At 46.0% G+C, this 22,316-nt stretch overlaps 1 protein-coding gene across 2 annotated transcripts in view; it reads left to right on the top strand.

The window, feature by feature from the left end:
• Positions 1-256: 256 nt before the first annotated feature.
• The window catches only part of plxna2 (plexin A2), a 192,531-nt gene continuing 170,471 nt past the window's right edge, over positions 257-22,316 (top strand). Inside the window, exon 1 of one of the 2 annotated variants that reach the window (XM_069704184.1) lies at positions 257-309. The gene's annotated coding sequence lies outside the window, so the exon portion shown is untranslated. Of the gene's footprint in view, positions 310-1,037; positions 1,202-22,316 lie in introns of those variants that run through there. The other variant, XM_069704183.1, reaches the window with a different exon arrangement.

Raw genomic sequence — 22,316 nt, 5'->3', positions numbered from 1 at the left:
TGTGATTATTATCTCCAAAGTTTGAACATTTTAGAGCTGCTCAGCTTCACTGTTGAATGATGCAGATAAAAAACAGAGATAAAGGAGAGTGCTGATCCAACAGGAAATATAAAACAAAAGAAAAAAAAAATGCAAAAATGAGGAAATCAGACAAGCTGCTGAGAAAGACAATGAGAGAGAGATGCATGTGAGCATATGTAGTTCCCAGTTGAACCCATAGATGGCAGTATTCTAACAGAAACAGAGTTGGATGAGAGCATGTCACTGACTGTGTTCACCGTGAGCTGCGAAGACAAAAATTCTGTGATGGTAAGAACATTTTCCTCTCATAAATGTGATGTATACTATCCACTTGTATCAATATTTTAGCAGTTTAGTCGGTCACAGCCATTTCTGAAGAGAATAGCGGGAACGTAATTGGCCCTTTTGCGTGGAGACATTTTCCAAACTGTAAATCATTGGCTGCGTAACGTGTTAGAAAACTTCAGTGTCGCTGCTCTGTGAGCAAAGTGTATTTTGGCAGGTGGGGGGGGGGGGGGGGGGGATTGCATTGCAAATTTCCATACGGCGTAATATTTACAAAAACTCCACATTTTTAAAAAATAAGTTTCCTCATTATAATCCTAAATATGGCTCTAAGGGTGATTTCTTGCGTCATGCCTAAATATATCTTTCTTTTATTTATCATGAGTGTTTTTCTTTGGGCGGAAACAGTTAACACCGTAATGAGCCGGAGTGTGAGGGGGCTGGGTTTAAACGCGCAGTGTGCCAGTGGCAGGCGCGCACGCACGCACGCACACACACACACACACACACACACACACACTACTGTACATTGATGGAGCCACTAGTCTGTGGGAGTCCGGCAGAGAGAGAGAGAGAGAGAGAGAGAGAGAGAGAGAGAGAGAGAGAGCCACGCTGCGGGTCTGAGCTGAACCAACGCTGCTGAAATCACACCGGCGGATTATGGCCAGTCCGGCACCGGCTCGTCCTTAACCTTCACGTGCAGCCCCCGGAAGGACGCCGAACTGAAAAAAAAAAAAGGAGGGAGACTTTGTCCTGGTAGGGCATTTGGAGACCTTTTTTTTTTTTTTTTTTTTTTTTTTTTTTTGGATGTGGGTGAAGCGCATCAGTTAAAACCCAGAAGACAGCAGACGCTGGAGGGAACGGGATAACCGGGAGATCCAGTTTAAATGAGGAGGTGAGTGATGATCGGGACCATTCAGGGCTAAAAAATCTTGCTGCTTTTTTTAAAAAATTTTTTAACAGGGTTGCAAATATTTACTCGAATCCCACATGACTGTCAAGACGAGCTACAAAACCCCACAGAGAGAGAGAGAGAGAGCAGCCGCTCTGCCGCGTAAAGGGCTAATTTCCGACACTGCGGAGAGACAACTGAAGAGAGACATTTTTCATTCTGGGGCTGCGGGCTCTGAACAGAGGTAGCAGCCCGTTTCAGCGTTGCGTGACTGCCACGGCTCACGCGCTGACGCCTAAATAAATGATGAGCTGTTGATCATGAATACGATGCACTGTCTGTGTGCGTGTAACAGCTCAGGGTCGCGTTGGAGACGGCTTCTCCAACCTATAGCGGTCTGCGCACACAGCTGTTGATCTGGATGCTTTACTATTACTACCACCGTGCTCTGTTTTCATTCATTAGAATGGAGCTGCCTCCCAATGGAGCGGAATTACTGAGGTGCAACTTGTCTGCAGAGAAGATGCTTCAGATTGTCTTGCTTGTTTAGATTCTTCTGCTTTGTGCGAGTTTTTTTTTTTTTTTTTTTTTTAATGAAGTTACCCGACCAGACAAGTTATTTTTTTTTAGAGTCTTTATGTCCTGTCGCTCGCGGTCATCACAGTGCTGGACTGTCTAGTGCTTTTTTTTTTTTTTTTTATTTTCTGACTGCGATTGTTTGCTGGTAATTACACAGGCATGCTCTTCTACAGAGTGTCTGCAGGATATATGCATTTAAAGAATACCATTTTTTAGATGTAATATGTTTGTGTTGTGCTACAGATTTGGATCGCTGTGTCGCTGCAACAAGTGAAGCATAAGTAGATTTTGGGGGATTTTACACTTTTAAATATCTTCCTTTTTATGTTCTCTAAAATAAATCCGCTTTGACTTGGTCTCATGAGGTCATTGGTCAAGTTCACGTTCTCTAAATACGATATATTTTCTGTCACAGTTGTCGTCGTTGTCTTCTCGAGTGGTAACCCCCCCCCCCCCCCCAAAAAAAAAAAAAGCCCCAAAAACGAGACAAACTAACAAAAGACGATGTGATATATTGTCACCAACTGGCATCCGTTTAGGATCCCAGATTGACTCGAGACCTCATCTGTCCAATTCAGCAGATGCACCTACAAATCTTCATTCTCTGTCAGGCTGCCAGTGCTCCGGCAGCAAGCGCCCATGACAATGACTCTAAAGAAAATAAATGTTGTCTTAAGTAGAAAATTGCCTTCCATTTGCATGAAAATAACTTACATCTGCCACGGCTGATGGTTAGCATATTAAACCCTCTGCCCGTGCAATCAAAACCCGCTCCTTCTTGTTTTTGTTTTTTTTCTTTTTTATGTGCATCTGAAGCGTGACCCACTCACATAATTATTTTAATATCCATCTCAAAGTGAAACAGCAGTTTGACCCCCAAAGCAACCACCAGGGTGGAAATTGCTGCCTTTGGAAGAACAAACCAGCACTCAGCATTGGTTTGATTATCGCATGCTGATTATATTCACCTAATTAACTCCAATATAATGGAGAAAAACGGAAGCACTCCCTGCTAGGGTGGAGGGGGGGGGGAGGGGGGGGCGCCTGCGTCTCGCTGACCCGTCGGCTTCTCTGGAGCTGCAATGTGACTGGTGTACAGAATCTGTAGTTCTGCTAACTTGTTATCTTTGTGAAGAAAACTTCTGCTGTTGTCGATAGTCCCGACTCGTCCTGAAAGCAGACGAAATGTTCTCTTTTTAAATAATGGAGGATTTAAGCAGAGATGTTAAGAATTCTGCTCGATGAATCGCTTTCAAGTGATGCCTTTGAAGGCGCGCCGTCCGAGAACCACAACATCACACATTCATCCAATCAATAAGGTTAACCTCGCCGAGCTGGAGAGAAATTGCTTCGACTGGACAAACTTAGACGGAGCTTTGTTGATGTTTCTCGCGCGCTGCCTCTCCACTTCACCTCTCTGCGGGGGACTGCAATATTTTGATTGGATTCACGGTGATGCTGTGCGGTCAAGAAGGTATTCTCTACGTAGTCGTTTTTGATGCTGGAGTGATTCGCACAAGTCTGTTCAGGACTGGCAGATTTCCCCGAGGGAAAATATTCAGGCTCTCTTTAATAGTGGATTTTTTTTTTTTACCTGGATTTACTGCGAGTCCGACTTGCCTGGGATTTAGTCTTTACCCCAAACGTTTCATCTTGACTTTTGGAGTTGCTTTGCTCAGATAAGCGACCCCTCTCGTGGTGCGTAAGTGGAGCCGGTCCTCTTACGCACGCCGTAGATCGTCTGAAGTGTGTCTAAAGCATTTTAATCTTCTGCACCGTCGCCACGGCTACCGCCGCCTCCGCCATCAGCATCCTTCAGCATCCGCGACAAACTCCGCCGGCTCAAGAGCGTCCTCTGTTGATGGAGAGCGAAGAGCCTAAGAGTTCATCATCGGGCCACAATGCGAGCACGCAGACTCCCCCCCCCCCCCCCCCCCCCCCGCCCGTTGACATCATTAACTCTATTTTTTTTTTTTTTAACTGCGTAATTTGCCGCTGAATGAGTTGCCTACTGCCTTTCTTCAGCGTGCCGTGTCACCACCAGCACTCGCAACAGCGCGCCGCTTCGCCGCTCTTCGGATTCTCTCCCTTAAGGCGGCCAGACTCGCCACAGTTTAGCTTGAGAGATTTTGACAAGTCGCTGCGCATGCAGGCAGAATCCTTGACCTATTTCTTAATGAGTGAATACTGCAAATGTGCTCAGCGGCTGTGTATTCTGCGCACACGCACGCGTACATACAACCCCCCTCCCCCACCACCACCACCTCCTTACAGCAACCCGCACCATCCCAACTGTCTTTTGCTTCCGCACGCACAAACACGTGAACACATGCAGATAACGATGCTTTTGCGAGTTCGCCGACTCGTTCTCCCGTCGATGTACGTTCTCCCTCTCCTGTCTGCTGAAGTGTTCAAATACTGAGTGTTTGTTTTAATGCAATTGGCCTCCTGTCTTCCCTCACTATGGGCTGTTTATCTGAACCTCTCAACTGTCCAGCTGTCACAACAGAGATCTCAATCTCTTTGACCCCACACACACACACACACACACACGCACACACACACACACACGCACGCACGCACGCTCGCTCGCTCTACTCACCCAGGCCTCGCTATTCACATGAATGTTTTTCTTGAGAGTTTGTGTGTGTGCTTGTGAGAATTGACATAAGATAGATCTGGATCTGCGGTGACAGTGATCAAGTGGAGTGCAGCCGGGGAGAACATTTTAGTCTGACAACGCTTGGGCTTCGGCGAAAAGCAAGGAGATCACAAACCGCCTTGTTCTCTTCATCCGCTCACCGGGCTGCTCAATTTACATCGTCTCCCGCCTGCCGCCTCGCCTCTGGATAATAATTGTAAACAACTTGAGTTTTCTACCTGTCTGTTATGCTTCAAGCAGCAGATTCCAGCCGCGGAGATGGTCTCTCTAGGCGATCATTACCCTAACAAACATTCGTTTAAGCTGTTGTGTGTTGACTCAGGAGTGGAGGAGCTATAGAAAGCCGGGCTCTCTCTGCATGTCGTAGAAAGATGATTCAACTTTAAAGCAATGACTCTGATACTCATGTTGGCCGAGCAGCGGGCTACAATTGGGAACTGACATTGGAGAGTTTCCACAACATGATAGCAGCAGAACTTACTTTCGAAGGCGAAGCAAATTGATTTTCCGACTCTCACGCTGGAAATGAATGTTAGATCTTTTTCTAAGAAAATATTTTTTTCCTTTACTTTGTCCAAAAAAAAACCTCCTGTGGGCCTTTATTGAAATAGATTTGTTTAAAATGTTGCCTTGATGCATCACAGAACATCTAATGTGTCCTTCTGCTTTGTGCCAACGAGTAAATTCTTGTGCTGCACATCCCCTCGTAAAGATATTCTAATCAAATAGATACCAGAGATCTGAGCTGCAGCATTACTCTTTGATAATTCCCTCACAATAGCAGATGTTGGGAAACACCACAGGGCTACATTTAATGGTGTAGTCATGCTGCTGTAGCCGTTTTCATCATCTTGAGTAGTTGTGCGTGTAGCCTTCAGTGACTTATTGAATCGTTGAAACCGTTTTAAATTGATGACTACAGGCCACTACATTGTTAAGTAGCAGCTTTGCCCAGTATGAGCAACACATAGCGCAGAGTGCAAAAATCAATGCCACTCTGCATTTCTTTCTTTCTTTCTTTTCTTTTTTTTTTTTCTCCAGGGTACACAGTGAGTCTGTACTTTTTTGGCTGGCCGGCCTTATAAATGTGAACGTCTGTCGATGAGTTAGTGGCTGAGTGACTGATGCCGTGACTTCCTGTATCAGTTTCAAATTAAAAGCCCTCTAGTGTTTTATACACGATCCAGCCGTACACCTGGATTTGACCTCGTCTGTATTAATGCTGTCAGTATACTTGGAAGAAAATACCGTGCTGGGAGTTTTTCCTGTGATATGGCTGTTGAGAGAGTTTGTTTTCCCATCCCTGTCAAGCTGCTGGGCGTTTTGTGCGCGTGCGCGTGTGTGTGTGTGTGTGTGCGTGTGTTCGTGCGTGCGTGCGTGCGCGTCCGCAGCTCCCAGAGAGACTCCAGCCAGTCTCACCAGAGGACCAACAGGGAACGGTTAACAGTCGTCCCTCTGCCTGGTGCCGCCGCGGCCCGTCCAGATCCGTGCTCCTGCTCTCTTGATGGCAGCAAGTTAGCAATGAACCCCAGCGTGCACTCTTGCTGCCCTAAAGGCTTGCCAGCTTGCTGAAACAAAGCCTTTTGTAGGGCCACTAAATCCAACAGATGGAGAAATGGACAGTCAATGAAAGTCGAGGGAAAAGGGAGAATAAAGGAATTTAGTGGAGCATGTTTGTGGGTAGGCATTTAGGCTGCTCCTTTGGGGGAGCCTAACACCCTCACAATGCGATACTGGCACAACTTAAATGTTCTCTCGTTGACATGCGGCGAGAGCGGGTTAGGGCCCCCCGTGTCAGTAGAGGAGGCAGTCTGCTCGCGAGGGCTCTCCAGGGCCTGGGAAGCCTTTATTAAGATGTTAATAGAACTGCCTTCATGACACATTTCCATGGGATGAGATCCCTCGCCTCTGCCACTCTTTTAGTGCCTCAATCCACTCCGCTACAATCATCAGTCTCTCCCCTTCGCACAACAGCCTGTTTAGGCATTCAGCCCCATCTCCACATCCCCTCCTGCCCGGGCACTTTCACTCTTTATCTGATCCCCGCTGTCACAAGCCATCCTATGTTTACCACGTGTAACAAAATTAGGCGATGCCGGTGATAAGGGCAGGAATCCTGGCACGGGCGGCCGCAGAATAACAAGTCTGGCTGTTTGTTTGTCGCCGATCTTCACACCGGCTGGAAGTCCGACTGTCACCACAGCAAGCCACGAGGGCTCTCGTGATTTCTTTTTTTTCTTCAAACACTGTCAGCTGGTAGCTCGTTCTGCCGAGGTCGCCCCGTTGCAGCCCGAGCAGCTTATCAAACGACAGCAGCAACAACAAAAAGAGATACAAGAAAAGGCGTCAGGCTTTACATCCAAATACCTTGACTTACTTCATTTTCATGAAAGGCCCTGAATGCATTGTCTCTACCATTTTCTTCTTTCACATCCATTTGAATATAAGTCAGTTTAGCCGGCACCATCAATAATCAATTAGCTGGTGTCATGGGAGGATGTGCGTTTTTGTTTGGTGGAAACTCGACAATAAGTGAGCAACAAAAGGGAGCGGGAGAGAGAGGCAGAGTGGGAGGGGGCTTGTGTGTGTTAGACGCCAAGGGGCAGCTGTCAGGAGCAGATGACAGTGTGTGTGTGTGTGTGTGTGTGTGTGTGTGTGTGTGTGTGTGTGTGTGTGTGTGTGTGTGTGTGTGTGTGTGTGTGTGTGTGTGTGTGCATGCGTGTGTGTGTGTGTAATTTGTGCTTGACTGCGTGTGTGTGTGTGCATGTGTGTGTGTGTGTGTGTGTGTGTGTGTGTGTGTGTGTGTGTGTGTGTGTGTGTGTGTGTGTGTGTGTGTGTGTGTGTGTGTGTGTGTGTGTGTGTGTGTGTGTAGAAGAGGAGACGCCAGGGTAGGCAGCGAGGGCAACACCGAGCAGCGCTGCCCACACTGCCCCCTGGTGATGAGGATGCCCTTGCCTGCCACTGTCGCCATGGTTACTGCAGGAAAAAAAAAAAAAGAAAAGAAAAAGGGGAGCACGCATTGCTTGTCTAGTCTGCTCATGTGCGGTAGGGGAGGCCGGCCAACATCAGCTTTGTCACTCTACTATATAAACCGAGGCCCAATTACAAGTTGAACCATTATCAGCTCAAAGGAGGCTGTTATGGCCTCAACCAGCCTCTTCAAAGCAAAGTTTTATTTTCATACCAGATTGATTCATGTCTAGAAATGGTAATCGCTGTAGTCACATTAATTTATTTCACTTTATGTTTATTGTTTTGTGTTTTCTTCCGACTGGTTTATAAGCAAAACACCACTAATATTTCTCTTGTCGGCCTCCAAAGGCTGCTATTTGACTGTATATGAAAGTGGACGTAGCTTCCTGGTCTGAAACGTGTGGCCGATGCGGAAGTGCCTTAAGCTGCAATACCACCGAGTGCCACTAGAGGTTGGCTCCAAAAAGCCTCCGGCTCCGCAGACTCCCATTCAACTGGTCTCATTAAATTTGAAGTCAATAGAATTTCTCCACGAGCTATCTCGTCGAAATTATTTGTTTTCTGGCGGCCAATCTGGAAATATTCCCGTAATTAATTAGAAAATAAGCTTCAAAAAGACATTTTTTGGGGGCGTGTCTGATTGATTGACAGGCCTGTGGTGGAGTCAGGTTACGGCTATCGATGGGTGCAAAGTAGTATCGCTGGGTATCCAATCTGATCGAGTCAGAGCCCCCGCTCGCCCCCCTCCCAGCTCATCCAAATATGGTCACTTCCAAAGCGCTCTGAACTAGCAAGATGGCAACAGCCAAAGTCCGAACTCGAGGTTTCATTACAGCCGTTCACAAACCAATAGCTGACGTCACTGTTGGTTGCCGCTTGGTAGATACCTGCACTTCTTGTGCTGTCTCCAGTGTTACTATTTTGCAGTCAGCCGTGGCCTCATCTGGGGCACATAGCTTCCCTCGGTGTGAGGCAGGAGCTTTAACTCTTCCTCAGCTCTCAGCAGACAGCAGAAGAGGAAATAAGGCCCTCCAAATTCATTCCCGGGTTAGATAACAAACAGAAAAACTCTGTCTGGAAAAGTCCTCCCCCCCTTTCCTCTGCTATCTCGTTCCTTCTCTCTCACATCCTCCTGATTAACTTTTCCACTGTTGTAGACCATAGTAAATTGTGCTAAATTGATGATGAAAGACGCTGAAACTCTCCCACAGCTTCAAAACACGGAACGTGTCTGACTGTGGCGTCTTATTTCCCCGCACTGTTGATGGAGGCATAAAAGGCAAACAGTTACACAGACTGAGTCGGCTTCTTCTTACAAAACCACATATTTAGCTAAAAAAAACACGAGGAGTTGATGTGGATTTTTTTTTTTTTAACTGGTGAAGGTACAAGGCTGAAGGAATCTTGGGTTTATTGTGAAAAAAAAGTTTAGACCAGAGCTACTGCCGCCAGTCCTGCAACTCCAGACTCTTTACTTTGGCCCAAGGTGATTTATAGTGTCCAGGCCAAGGGAAATGAATTCTCCTCTTGGATAACATTTATGTTTATGCATGAATACATGACTCGCATCCACATACTGAAGCCGGCGGGGGGAAAGGGAATGAAAGGTACTGAAAAAACAAAACAGGAAGGCAGCTTGTCATAATGCCCACACATAGTCTGCGAGGACGTGAAGCTACTTTCCTGACTCGCTCGGGGCAAAACCGGTAATAACACTTTGAGTGTAATTGCTTTTGTTGTTGATTTTGACCTCGGCCCGACCTTTAAGATTATAGGATTGTACGCCATAAGCACAGGGGTTTGTGGAATGTGTGGGGCACTGAGGAATGATAAATCCTGTTTTCCCCCTGCATGCTCACAGGAGCCTGTCTTATCAAATGAAATCAACAAAATGGCTATTGTGAATCGTACTGTACAGTATTTATATTATCGAGGTGAATCTCTCGTAGGGGGAAGTTTGATGTTGATGTTTCACCAACACTCTCGCTTCCTGGTGCCCTTTGCTATCAAAGGGAAACACGGCATGTAACTGGGTGGAACAGCGGGAGCTCGCCCAGACAGACACATTATTCTTCCTCTGTCACAACCAATGAAATGTGAAACATGACAGCGGCGTCTTCATGTTCGCTACAAAGAAAATGATCAGCGCCGAGTAAATGACATGATGGGATATCGCGCCACGCGAAAACACACAATCAAAACCCGCTACGATGTTCACACATCAGCTGTGATGGAAGTCAGAGGGTATTGTCTTTTCTGTAGCGTTTAAGGGGAATGAACCGGGGTATCTAAGACAATTATTCTGAGTGTGACAGCCAAGCCTTTTTTTTTTTTTACAGCAGCAGCAGAGGACTTGAAATCCCTGCGTTGTCCGAGAGGATGTTGATTAAATATGACTGCGCTGAAACATTTGCCATGCCTGAGGGAGGCAGAGGCAGAAGAAGGGAGGGGAGGAAGTAGACAGAGTGAAAAAGGCAAGGGGACTGGGCAGGTTTGTACTTGAAAGCAATGGATGAGCATCCTTTCTTGTCTTAATCTGCAACAGTTAGGGATTTACACTAAAGGAGATAATGCCATTAACCACAGAAGGTGCATTCAAAGGATATTTGACATCCTACTGCCTCATCAGACATGCCTTCATCTCCTCAGTCTCCTTACAGTAAGAGCAAGAGTAAAGCCGGGAATTAAGAATATTTTTTCTCATCGCAGACGGCATCTCTGAGCTTGTAGGTACAATGTTTACCGCTAAGTACTTTGTACAAGCCTCATTGCCTCTGCTGCCGCGAGCCCTCCCCCACATTTCTCAGAGAACATGTTCAACCTGACAGGGGTGAATAGGTGAAGGGAATTTGCATTTTATTACAAAACATGAACAATGTTTCAGGCTTTATTTTAGCGAACATAGTGTTGAATACAAACAGTTTGCTTTTGTACATGCAGTCTCTTTATTGAATGTGTTTCTTCACAAATCTTTACAGATTACTGAAGAAGAAAATGTGAATTTTCGTTTGTCTTTTCTTCCTGTGCCGGTGATTAGCAGTTTACAGTGCTGCCTCCTGTGCGTCCGCCCTCCACCCATTTCTCCTGCCTGCTCTCTTCATTATTTCCTGTCTATTTGGGTTGTGGAGGAGGGAGAGAGAGTTAGACGCAGTGAGCTGGGTGGAGGCGTGCCAGAGGGGAACTGTCATGTGGCTCAGATGCTGGGAAATGTCAGCCCATTTTTGCATTCACCTGTGTTTTTTGGTTTTTTTTTTTCAGGCCTGCATTCAGCTCCGCATCCTCAAACAAAAAGAGAAAATTAACGGCGTCTTTAAAACAGGGAGGGGCTGCCGGGCTACATGTCACCGTTGAATACATCCAAAGTACCCAAACCCCGTCTTTATCATTGGAGTGCGCACAAACGCACACACACTCGTCCTCACCACGACGTAAATCTTTCATGGATTCCTTGTGTAGACGTTGACAAGCCCCGATAAAGGACGCCTTGCCTTTGTTTATTTTGCCAAGGCTACAGTGTTTGTGGGATGTGTCGTACAAAGCATTAGTAGCTTCAATGGCTTAAGGTCTGAAAAAGCTGAAACGCGGCGTGTCTGCTCGCCCGGCTCCCCGAGGCGATGAGCATGTACAGTAGCTCTGTGTCAAGGTAAACAACCCCACCTGTCTTTGTACGCTGCTACTTGAAGCAACCAATCAGAAAACTGGAAAGCGAAGAAAAACTAGAGTTAGAAGGACAGCCAGACTGAATTAACTGCAGGAGCCATTGTTGCACTATCCGAGTGCAATTACCTTAAAACAATGCCAGAGCTGCAAACAAAAAATAAATAATGTGATATCTGAGCTGCTTGTAATATTTGGCAATAAAAGCTGTTTACAGGGAAAGTCTTTAAATGAAAGAGAACGGGGAGATTTAGAAGCAGAATTACAGCTCTATCTAACATATATTACCGGCCTGGATGTATGCTGGATGTATGACTTCATTTAACTGAAACCTTCAGCAACACAGAGGTTTCATTCACCAGCTTTGACTGCACTTGAGGAAGATAACAACATTGATAATTCATCCCAATGAGAAGCCATGTGTAGATAAAATATTGATCATTCTGATTCAAGTGGTGATAAGATTTCACATATCGAATTCATTTGACCAATTGTAACAACTGACCTTACTTAAAGACCTTTAAGAGGAGAAGTACCACGCTATATTTCGAAAGGAACACACGGACCTGATACGCCGGAAACGGAGACCACCAGCTGACCTCCTAAGCAACGAAAAAAACCTAAGAAATAAACAAAATAACTTACCATTCCCTCACCATAATCCCAACAAAAATCATATATTAACAAAAGGAACACAAATAGGTTGCCAAGAAGCCATATATTAAAGAAAATCAAACTAGGCAATTTGACAAACAAAGGCCCGGGAGGGTGACCCACACACACCAACCCGATCGCACAAATTACAAACCGAATTTTCCCCCAAAACCCCCAAAATCTTAATATTCCTAAAGTGCCTGAACTTAAATAAATGGATCCAAACTGTCCTTACGAAGCCCCCAAAAGCAAAGTTTGATGGCTGGTGAAGTGTGGCGAGACGGTGCGGTCCGATGACACAATTAAAACCTACACAAATCTCACCACCGCTGTCCGTCCAGAAGGTAGAACACCGTCTTGCGGCACTTCCAGTAAATCCGGGAACAATCTAAGGTTTGTGTTGTATCCCCTTTGTAACTTCCTTTGATGCGCTGCAAGATATGGTTCCCTAGATGCCGACACATTACCCATCCGAGCGGTCCCCCAGGGACGTCACTTCCCTCCTTTTGTAGATTCTGATGAATGGACAAAAATGAACATAAAGGTCCATATTTCATATCTGCGTGGACGCGACAGGCCTCTAATAACATACACTATACAGTACTATAGTGACAGAAAAATGAACAAACTACATGTCTCCCATCACAATCACTATAAAAATGGTAAACTAAGGTGACCCTTACACAATCTCTAAAAAGATATCCAGTGTAAATGCCTGTCGAGGACAAACTGGCCGGTACCTTGACCGTGACTCATCAAGGTCAGACGGGTCCGAGTGCCACTGAAAGACCGCATTCCCAGCCTCTAATTCAAAACAAAGGAAGAAACGGGGAGGTCTGGCATACTTCTTTCTTGTGATATTGAGTCATACAGGAAGCGGAGAGGAAGCTGGAAGGGAGGGGACGGAACAGGAAGGCAGGACTGTTTTCGTCGAAGTGCGGGGCGCTGTGTGCCCAGAACGAGGTCTAGCGAAGTGACACCACTTGCACTGCCTTACTTTATGAAAACAAAAAAGGCTCTGGAACAGCTGACTAACCAGCTCTGCCTCTGTGATCTCGCAGGATACGCAGTGTAGGCTTGGGGATGATGTAGGTGCGTGCGGAAGTATAACGCTCCAGACTAATGGGAAAACTCTCTCATTCACCCTCCAGTCGGTTCTAGCCAGACTGAAACAGCAGTCAACCAACCACCAAGTGTCCTAATTATCCCACTTCAGCATGTTAGTCTGCCCCAGCTGCTCCTATTTATGTTACTGATGAAATGCTGAATGGGGCTTTTTTTCCCCCCTTGGTTACAGTTTCTCGAGGGTAGCAAACAGTCGATTTTTATCGTTTTTCTCTTTCCTGTTATTGCAGTTTTTCGCAGGAGTATGATTATATGTTTTCCCCCCACTGCTGATGCAGTGTATGGGGAGCAGCACGACAGCAGCAGCAGGGCTGTTTTGTTTGGCAAAGAAAGGTCGACTGCCAAGTACCCGACCCTGTGTTTTGCCTCCACCCTCATAAGATTTCGGTGATCGAAGGAAATATTCCGGCTGCCCGCTGCTGTGTTTGCGTCGACTCTAATGTGAGCATCAATTTCATCATACCTTCTGCCATTGCATACTAATTATTGAAAGACCTCTGTTACATCTTTCAAGTGGATGAAGAGGGGGCTGGCTTTGCATGAAGAAACCTCATTTTACTGCTTCACTAAACCCGTGGACCAGTGTGATCGCTTTTAAAGCAGTCAAGCCACAGCGTTCCTCTCTCGGCTTCATCATCCATGTGTGCGGTCTAAAGGAAAAAAGTTAATTCGAGGTAGAAGCTGCCACAAAGGAATTCCGACTGCCTGGGTTTGGCATTGGTCATACAGTCCAAGCATGGGAATTCTCTTTTCTTTTCTTTTATTTATTTCTGTTATTATTACTCTGTCTGTTCATGTTTTTTTTAGTCTTTTTTTTCTCCTCATATTACTCCTGTCTCCCGTCCTCCCCCCTCCCCTCCCTCCTTTACTCCCTCACCTCTCTCCGGTCTGTTTTTTGTTTTGCCTGTCCCCAGTTCTTTGCACTGTGGGATCTAGTCCCAGCCTGCCTTCACTTCCTTAACAAAGAACCAGATGGTAATTTTAATCATCTTACAGCTAAGATTAGTCTTTGATCAAACTTAATGCTCAGAAAGCAACTGCTGCATTCGGCTGGAGACTGAGAGAGAGAGAGAGAGAGAGAGAGAGAGAGAGAGAGAGAGAGAGAGAGAGAGAGAGAGAGAGAGAGAGAGAGAGAAAGAGAAAGAGAGAGGCTGTGCTCATGAATGTGATTTGGTGACTAATGCAAAGCAAGATCCTCCACTGGAGAGCTGTTACACTTAAGCCCTTTATACAAGTATGTCTCTTGCCGGAACATTTTACATGCAGTCAAAGCATTGTAAGCATTACAGCCCATTTCATACTCAAGCTGGATTTAGACAATTCCTTGCTCTGAATATCAATGTTTTTTTATTTTATTTTTTTTATCTCAAGACCTACTTATGCACATGCAAGTATGCGCAATTACATCAATGATGTGCTTTCCAGAGATCCAAGCCTCTTCGCCGGGCGACTATATCAAGATGTAGTACAAGAAGAACTCTGACAGACAGTTGTATAAAGGCTCAGCGGCCACACATAAAAGATGCCCTTCAGTGTCTGCCTGAAGAATATGGATGGTCCCGACCGTCTCGGCGTTCTATCTGCAGCAGAGCAGGAGACACGTTCAGGAATCTCTGGCCTGTGAAAATGACTGTGAAGCACTTTATTCCCAGGTTCACTTACTGTATGTAGTGGACCAGCTGTAGTAGCTCTTCATACAGGGATCAGGGATCTTGTACGGCGAAGGCATCTCGCGCGTGTTATTTTGCCTCGGCCGCCTCTATCTCATCTCAATCTCATCTCAGGCTGCTCGACTTGTCTTGGCTCACCAAAAAAGGGCAGCTACCGAGCCCATGGTTACTGCGGGTGTAACGGCTGAAAGAAAGGGAGGAATAATAATAGTGGAGGTGGAAGCAAGAGACAAGTGTCCCCATGCAAGTCTGTGGTGCGCAGCGTTTTTCAGTTCTGCCGGGCTGTTTAAGTGCACGGGACCATTTCTCTTTTCCCTCCCGCCCCTGTGACTTTGAGCATAATGAGTATTGGACCTCTTCCCTCTCTGAACCTTTGCTATTCCCCGTGCTTCATCACAGCGGTGGATGATAATGCTCACACAACGGACGCTTCCGTCTCGCGTGTACAACAGTCCAGTACGCTGCGGCGGTGAGTAATACCACAAATTGCTGTTACTCTGCCAGCACACTATTTTCATCAAAGACTCCGTGGGTCACCGGGACGTTACATCCTTCCACGTCCCCACCGCTCACCCATCTTCATATAAGCAGGCGGGGAACAGTTGTGCCACATGTGCAATAAATGTGCTTCACCTGAAGCACCTGTACTCCAGGGCACATGCTATATGTCACTGGCCTTTCCATACATTTTTGCTGAGTTTCACAAAAAGGTCTTTTCCATTTCTACGCCTGGTGGTAGCCTTGACTGGAGGCATTATGCTTTATGGTTGGTTGTGTGCCGTCAACATGATATCTCAGGAACGCAGCGAAGGAATTTCTTCAAATTTGGCACAAATGTTCACTTGGACTCAAACATGAACTGATTCGAATTTGGTTGTTATGGTGAACTCACAAAAGACATTTTGTGGCCTTAGCTCAAGAATTCATAAACTAATTATGACAAAAAAATATGACATTTTTCAAAAAGATGAAATGATGACATTTTAGATCCCAAAGGTCAGTTTCACTGTGACATAATAATGTTCTGCAAAAACCCTTTTATGGCAATTATTCAATGCCACATAAAAGCACACAAGGAATTTGACTCTGTTTTTTGTTTCTCTCAATGAATTCAGCCACTAATAGAATAGACATACAGCAGAACTAAAGCAACAACGATTAAAAAAGTCAAGTCAAATAAATGTTGCTTATCTATCCCTAAAAATACTCTGAATACCTTTTATTAAATTACATCAAGGGCTTCACCCCATATATTAAGAGTCTGGACAGACAAGGATGTAAACTACACTTTTACTGTTAGACGGAGGCACACAAGCACGAGGCGCTAAATCTAATTCATAAAGATATAGTGCAGGCAATTTAAAGCAGCGCTGTCAAAATTGTTTGTAGAAGTACACGTCTTGTATCATAATTTAGTTATGCAGTACAGTTGTTTAATGAAATAAACATTAATATGTTTGGCAAAATTTACAACGGTCCTCCTGTGAGTTGATAGAAAAGTGCTTACTGCGGCGTTATGCCTGCTCAGCTCTCAGGACACTGGCTCGCAGGAAACCAGCCAATGCTGATTTTCCACCGTATCCCAGCCAGCACTGCATCCTGTACGCGGGTTCACACGGAACAGGCCGGAAGGCATGCATGTGCGCTTCAGTACTGATCCAGCAAGTCGCTAAGTCAGTCAGCCGGCTCGCTCTCTGTCAGCTCTGTCCCATCGTGTTCAGTCCTGCCCCGGCGAGGCCTGGCAGCAGCTGCCGCACTCCAGAGGACCATCAGGTGGATTTTTATACACACAGCATGTGCAAGGCTGAGTTAATGCTTACTGCAGCGCTCACCACTGTTTTATTATTCATATTCATTGCAAGTCCTAGTTGGACGTGCATACCAATGTGTGTGTGAAAAATCTCTCCGTGAGCCGGGGTCTGGGGCAGCAGTGACGTGGCTTTCTAATGTGCGAGTCTTTAAAAAAAAAAAAAGTTTTTCAAAGGCCATTCCAACAAAGTCCCAGAGAGTTGTTAAGGTAAAGCACAGTTTCACTCTTTCTCACCCTGAAGCTCATTAACCGGTCTCTTACGGAACGTTTTTATAAGTCTCACTTCTCTGGTCAGTAAACCCACAGAATTCCTTGATTTATTCAAGTAAAAAAAAAAAATCAAAAAAAAAAAAATCATTATTTGTTCGGGTAATTTACTCGCAGACTTCTTATGGCTTTTCTGTGGGAAAATACGGTCGCATCCATCCCCTCTGTTGCCTGTTAAAATGACTATAAAGTCTGCCGCGCGCGCGCGCGCGCACACACACACACACACACACACACACACACACACACACACACACACACACACACACACACACACACACACACACACACACACAGACAGATGAGTACTGTATTGTTTTACTCTGTGGTCTGTTGTGGACAGAGTCTTCACAACAAGCAGTGCATTCTGCTTGCTAGGCATGTATCCTTCTGTGTGAGTAAGCACCCAATTTCCTCACCACATGCTGTTATTGCCTCTCATCCAAGGGGAGATTGGGCTAAGTAACTAGCCGCAGACTTGATTTTGTGGTGTTTTATCACCTCTGATGAGATTAGAGGGGGGCCTCTCCTTCTACCGAGCTCTTGCGCAGAGAGAGAAACAGACCGAGAGAACGGGAGAGAGGTTGAACCCTTCGCGACCGTGGAATAATGCATCTGTTATGTGTGTCTCAGCAGAGAGGTTCTGAAAATAGGCACGCGGCGTGCATTTGAGAGGCAGGCAGCAATATGCTCGCGGGTCACAGCGGGTCTTTGAACACAATAGGTGTTTTCGGACTGCACAAACTATTTCACAGTTCAAAGAACGGTAGGAGGGAGTTCTCCTCTTTTTTTTTTTTTGTCGTGTGTCTGAACCGGGGAAACTTGGAACCTTTCAAGTTCCTATAACCGCGTTTTGTTGTACTTTCTCAGCGCCGCCGTCTGCCCGGGCACTCGCCCCGTTACAATAGGAACTGTGGTGACGTAAGTGTGGTCGGACCATTGCCGTGTTTAAAACACGGTAAGCCGATGTTTCACAATAAAAGCCCGTTTATGAGGGGTTTCTTTTTTAATAAAACGCTATACGGCTTTTAATTTGAAATGATACAGGAAATGTTGAGTTTGTATTCACGCTTAATGCCGTAACTGCCCGCGCTAATTGCAGCGCATCATAGCGAGGCTTCGCTTACTAATCACGCCGAATAGTAAAGGTTTCCTTCCTCCTGTAGGAGTTTACATAACAATCCAAACTCTACATTAACTGGAATTTACTGTTGAACGATAGTAGATTCAAAGTTTGTTCCAGTTTAACTACCTCAGTGTTCAAGTCAGGTTGTTTTTTTTTTAAGGTGCTTTTTTTTGTTGTTGTTTTTTTTTCTCGCTCCTGTGAACAGACACAGACAGACATCATTAAAAGTTGATGCTTTTTCTCACACAAAGCCTTATCTGCTCTGTTATTTCACAGAGGCTGTCTGGCTTTGGTCAGACTCTTAATGTTCAGCCTCCTCTGACCCTTAATCGCGTTTGGTGAGAAGACTTGAGGAGCAGACGGTGCGAGGACGAGGCGCGATGCTTATACTTTGGCACTTCGTCTGGAGGGAAGAAGAGCGGGTCACCGGGGTTAGGCGGTTTAACGCCTCACAAGTGCTTCCATTGCAATAAGTCACGGCCATGTGTGTGAGATAAGGTAGCCAAGTGTGTGCGTGTGTGTGCGTGTGCGTGCGTGCGTGCGTGCGTGTGTGTGTGTGTGTGTGTGTGTGTGTGTGTGTGTGTGTGTGTGTGCGTGTGCGTGCGTGTGTGTGTGTGAAGCTACTGCTGACCCCGAGCAGAGTGGGATTGTGAAAAAGGGCCCGCGACCCGCTCGGTCTGGAAGAAATCGCAGACCTGGGGACCGGCTGTGTTTTCGAGCTTCCAGCGGAAACGTTTCACGTCCGGAAGAAGAAGAAGAAAATGGTTGTTTGTACAGTGTTGCAGTGTTTGTTGGAATTTCCATAAAGGCAGCGTAGCTTGCTGTAAACAATATTAACCCGGCGGAAAGAGCCCCAAAGACAACTGTCTGCTGTCCCGGATAAGTGTGAGCAATGAAAGGAGCCTCATGCGCACTCACGCAGACGGAACAGCAACTCGTGTAAACACATAGCGGCTAACTGCAGCTGCAGACATCATCAGTCACTCCCGTGACAGCCGAGACGAGCTACTGACTCAAAAGGTTCATAAAGGAGCGATGGCTGTTTTTATGCCTTTTTTTTTTTTTCTTTTTATCTTTTCCATGCCAGTGTTGCGCCCGCTGACAGCTAACTGTTCCGGCATTCAAAGCAGCGACGCGCACTCTCCGGTCGTGTTAATTGCATTGACAGATAATTGATTTCGGCATGGACGCGGTTGGCCCAGCAAGTGTTCACAGTTACACGTTTCTGTTACATCGTAGGTCACAGTGTCTCCCCGAGACAGACTTCCAGCGGTCAAGCCCCGAACTCGAACGCTCGCTCGCAAACGTTGGCATCCTCACGACTTTCAGCAGATCGTATATGTAGGGTGTTGTTTAATAAATGATGATATTCTGGTCTGGTGTTCAGCAGTTTCAGGTCGAGGTTTGTCCATTGATACCTTAACTTCAGGGGTTTATGGCGTTTTGTTTTTTATACAGTCGACAAATTAGCGCGACTTTCACTGGCAGAAAAATGCATGAGCCACTCTCACGAAGCTGAAATTTCCTTCCTTCCTTCCTTCCTTCCCTCCCTCCCTCCCTCCCTCCCTCCCAACACAATGGTCGGGGTCAGATTCTCGCTCTTCTGAGGTAGATCACAGCCCTGGTCTGCGGACGATGTATGTCACCACACTCACTAAGAGCCCCCATACACCACCTCACCTGTACAGCCTATCCTCTCTGAGCCACGTCGCAATTCATGATGATCTTTCACCAAGCCTTTGATGGAGGAGTTCAGTGGAAGAGTGTGCTTCCTGCTGCGTTTCCAGTGCCTGGTCGTTAGTCAGCCCGGAGTAGCCTCATCCTTTCAGCCGGCGTGTGATTACAGAGCTGCAGGCTATATCATACAGTCCTTAGATGAAACAGTAGCTGCAGAAATTGAAGGGATTACTCTGAGTGACAGGATTCCCGTCATTTTTTTCCCCTCGCTCCAGAAACTAACTCTTATATAACCATTCCGGATTTTGGGCTGGCGTCTTCGGAGGTAAATAACAGGTCTCATTGTCTAATGACTAGATGTGGTGTACATTTAGACCAAAAGAATGGTCCAATCTAGAGTTTAGTTCACCTCCTTTTTCTCGGCACGCCTCTGCTCTTTTCATTCCTGTCGCTCTTTGAATGGCCGCCCTCTCACTTGAGGGTGCCAGCCAGGCTGTGCAAATTTGCTCCAGATAATAGTGGACGTAGCGTGCCAGCTTCTGGAGTTGTGGCTGCTGCTGTGGCTGTAACGGCTTGTTACCCAGCTGGAGTAATGACTGCGTGGCTCCTACTCCGTCTCTCCTTCCTTCCTTCCTTCCTTCCTTCCTTCCTTCCTTCCTTCCTTCCCCCCTCCCTCAATTCCTTTCTTCCTTCCTTTGTTTGCCCCGTTCTTTTTATCTGTCTTTTCTCCTTCACTCGAACTTTTAGCAGTTTTTTGTTTTGTTTTGTCATTTTCACCCACTTTCACAGGCCATCATTCATCATTTCTGTCCCTTTATTTAATTTCTGTGTGGGGGTATTTTATTGCTCACCCTCACCTTTTCCCCCTTCCTTCCTTCTCCCTCCCTCTCCCCTAAAGCGTGGCTTTACAACTACGATCTCAATGAGACAAATGATGACGCAAGGGGCTACTGAAACGGACGCCATGTTTAATTTTCTGTTCATTAGTCAGCCGGTGATGTTTCACACACTCCACGGGACAAGCACTTAATCTCGCAGATTTCAGCTCACTTGCAGAGCAGTTTGGTTGCGCGTAACTGCGGATTTGGCGTGATTATTTGACAGGAGGTTTGTTCCATAGGAGCGTTATTCTGATTGGACAGCTGCACAGCAAAAGGTTAGAGTCCAGGCTTTGTTTAGCAAACTGCAGCTACAGGCAGATAACACCTCTGCAGGGAGAGTCTGTTGATAAAGACAGCAAATACATCAACACCAACCAGTGCACAGAGACACACGCTATGAGGCTGACTGCACACACACACACACACACACACACACACACACACACACACACACACACAGGTCATGCTGTGGCCTGACATTGTTTGGGTTAATGTCATCTGTATCTTCTTGGCTCGGCTGCATTCGCCGTAGCGAGTCGTCTCTCATTACGCTCAACTCCGCAGCACATTAATGACTTCGCGTTTATGTAATCTGATTGCAACACAGCCAGACGAAGTGAGCCACTCATTCATTTCATTCCAGTCTACTCCACACAGAACGCCCAATTGCCTGCTCACTCAGACCAATGCCCCTCTGGCCGTCCTTTGCACCTGCTACCTGGTGCACCAGCCAACTTCTTCGTTTTGCCAAGTCCATTTGTCTGCTTCAGCAGCTCTTAAATGTGTCCTAAGATTTGGCCGGAAAAAAAAAGTAGCCTCAAATCTGAGAAAAGCACAAGCAATGTCGAAGGTTTAGTTACAAATAGAGGCTTTATTAAACTGTCAGCCAGACGAAGTTTTAGTAAAACTAAAAACAAGTTTAGAAGTTTAGTTTAGTAAACCAGCCAAATCAGTTTGTGTGGTAAAGGAAGTATCCTAACTTGTCATTATAATTTTGTCTACATTTAGCAGTATAAATTTTAGAAATGTGATTTTTAGTTATAGTTTTGTTAGTTCGGGTCGGGTCAGCCCATATAATCACCGCACAGGAGCAGTAATGGAGCCACGTGACCGGGATAAGAAGGAAGCGAATTGTTGGATTATCTTTTGGAAAAGAGCGACTGTAGGTCGTTACAGTGGCGGCCAAATATCAGCCGGTTTTGGTGCTTTTTGATTGGTTAAAATTAGGGATCGACCGATTATCGCAAGTATGAAGGAGTCCAAACTATTAATCTGCTCACCTAAAGAAGTCGTAATAAGGTGAAATTTGTCTTACAATTCACGTTTCATTCTTTTCTCGGCCCTCCATATCCACAAAATGGGACAAAAATACTCAGATCTTACAGGTGTCTGCTGCACGTCTGCGTATTATCTGTCTTTCATAATTTATACAGACGTGATTCATTTTTCACCAAACACTGAAGCACGCCGCGGCTGCTTTACCTTTCATGTTGTACAACTGCATCTCTCCGCATCCGGCTTTCATTACACCACTGTATTGACTTTCAAAGTGACAGGATCGCGCAGGAGGTTGCCGTCCTTCAGGAATAGTTAAGGCCCGGCAATTTGATGAGGTGCGTATGTCGTCAATCAAGGAGCCTGATTCAGTTCCAGTGCGTATATGAGCCGAGGTGAGACGTGATCCCGTGGTCTCCGCTGACATCCCGCTCTGTTTGTTTTCCTCGCACCGCCGAGGATTCCCTCTCCCCCTCGCCGGGGCACCTTTACAATTTAGATTTATGGAAATGCCTCCTAATAGAAATCAGCTCTCGCTGGATGACAGACAGCGATGATGAGGTGTACACCACGTACCACCACGCTGCTGCTATAGTACGACTGCCTGAGAAGATCACGCTGGATTCAACCTCTAATTTAATAGGAAAAGTACACAGAGGCTGTTAGTTGTGTCGGTGGAAACGAGGATTGAGGGAGGGGAAAAAAAAAGAAAGGGGATAATTTATGTACATCTATGCTGAATGTGTGTCTCCGGTTTGCCGT

This window comes from Brachyistius frenatus, unplaced genomic scaffold, assembly GCF_029030835.1.
Source record: "Brachyistius frenatus isolate BFR_SWC_R1_liver_20210118 unplaced genomic scaffold, ASM2903083v1 Contig_50, whole genome shotgun sequence".
In the NCBI taxonomy this organism is placed as follows: domain Eukaryota; kingdom Metazoa; phylum Chordata; class Actinopteri; family Embiotocidae; genus Brachyistius; species Brachyistius frenatus.
The sequence above is the reverse complement of the archived record's forward strand: the minus strand, read 5'-3'. Positions and strand labels throughout refer to the sequence as shown.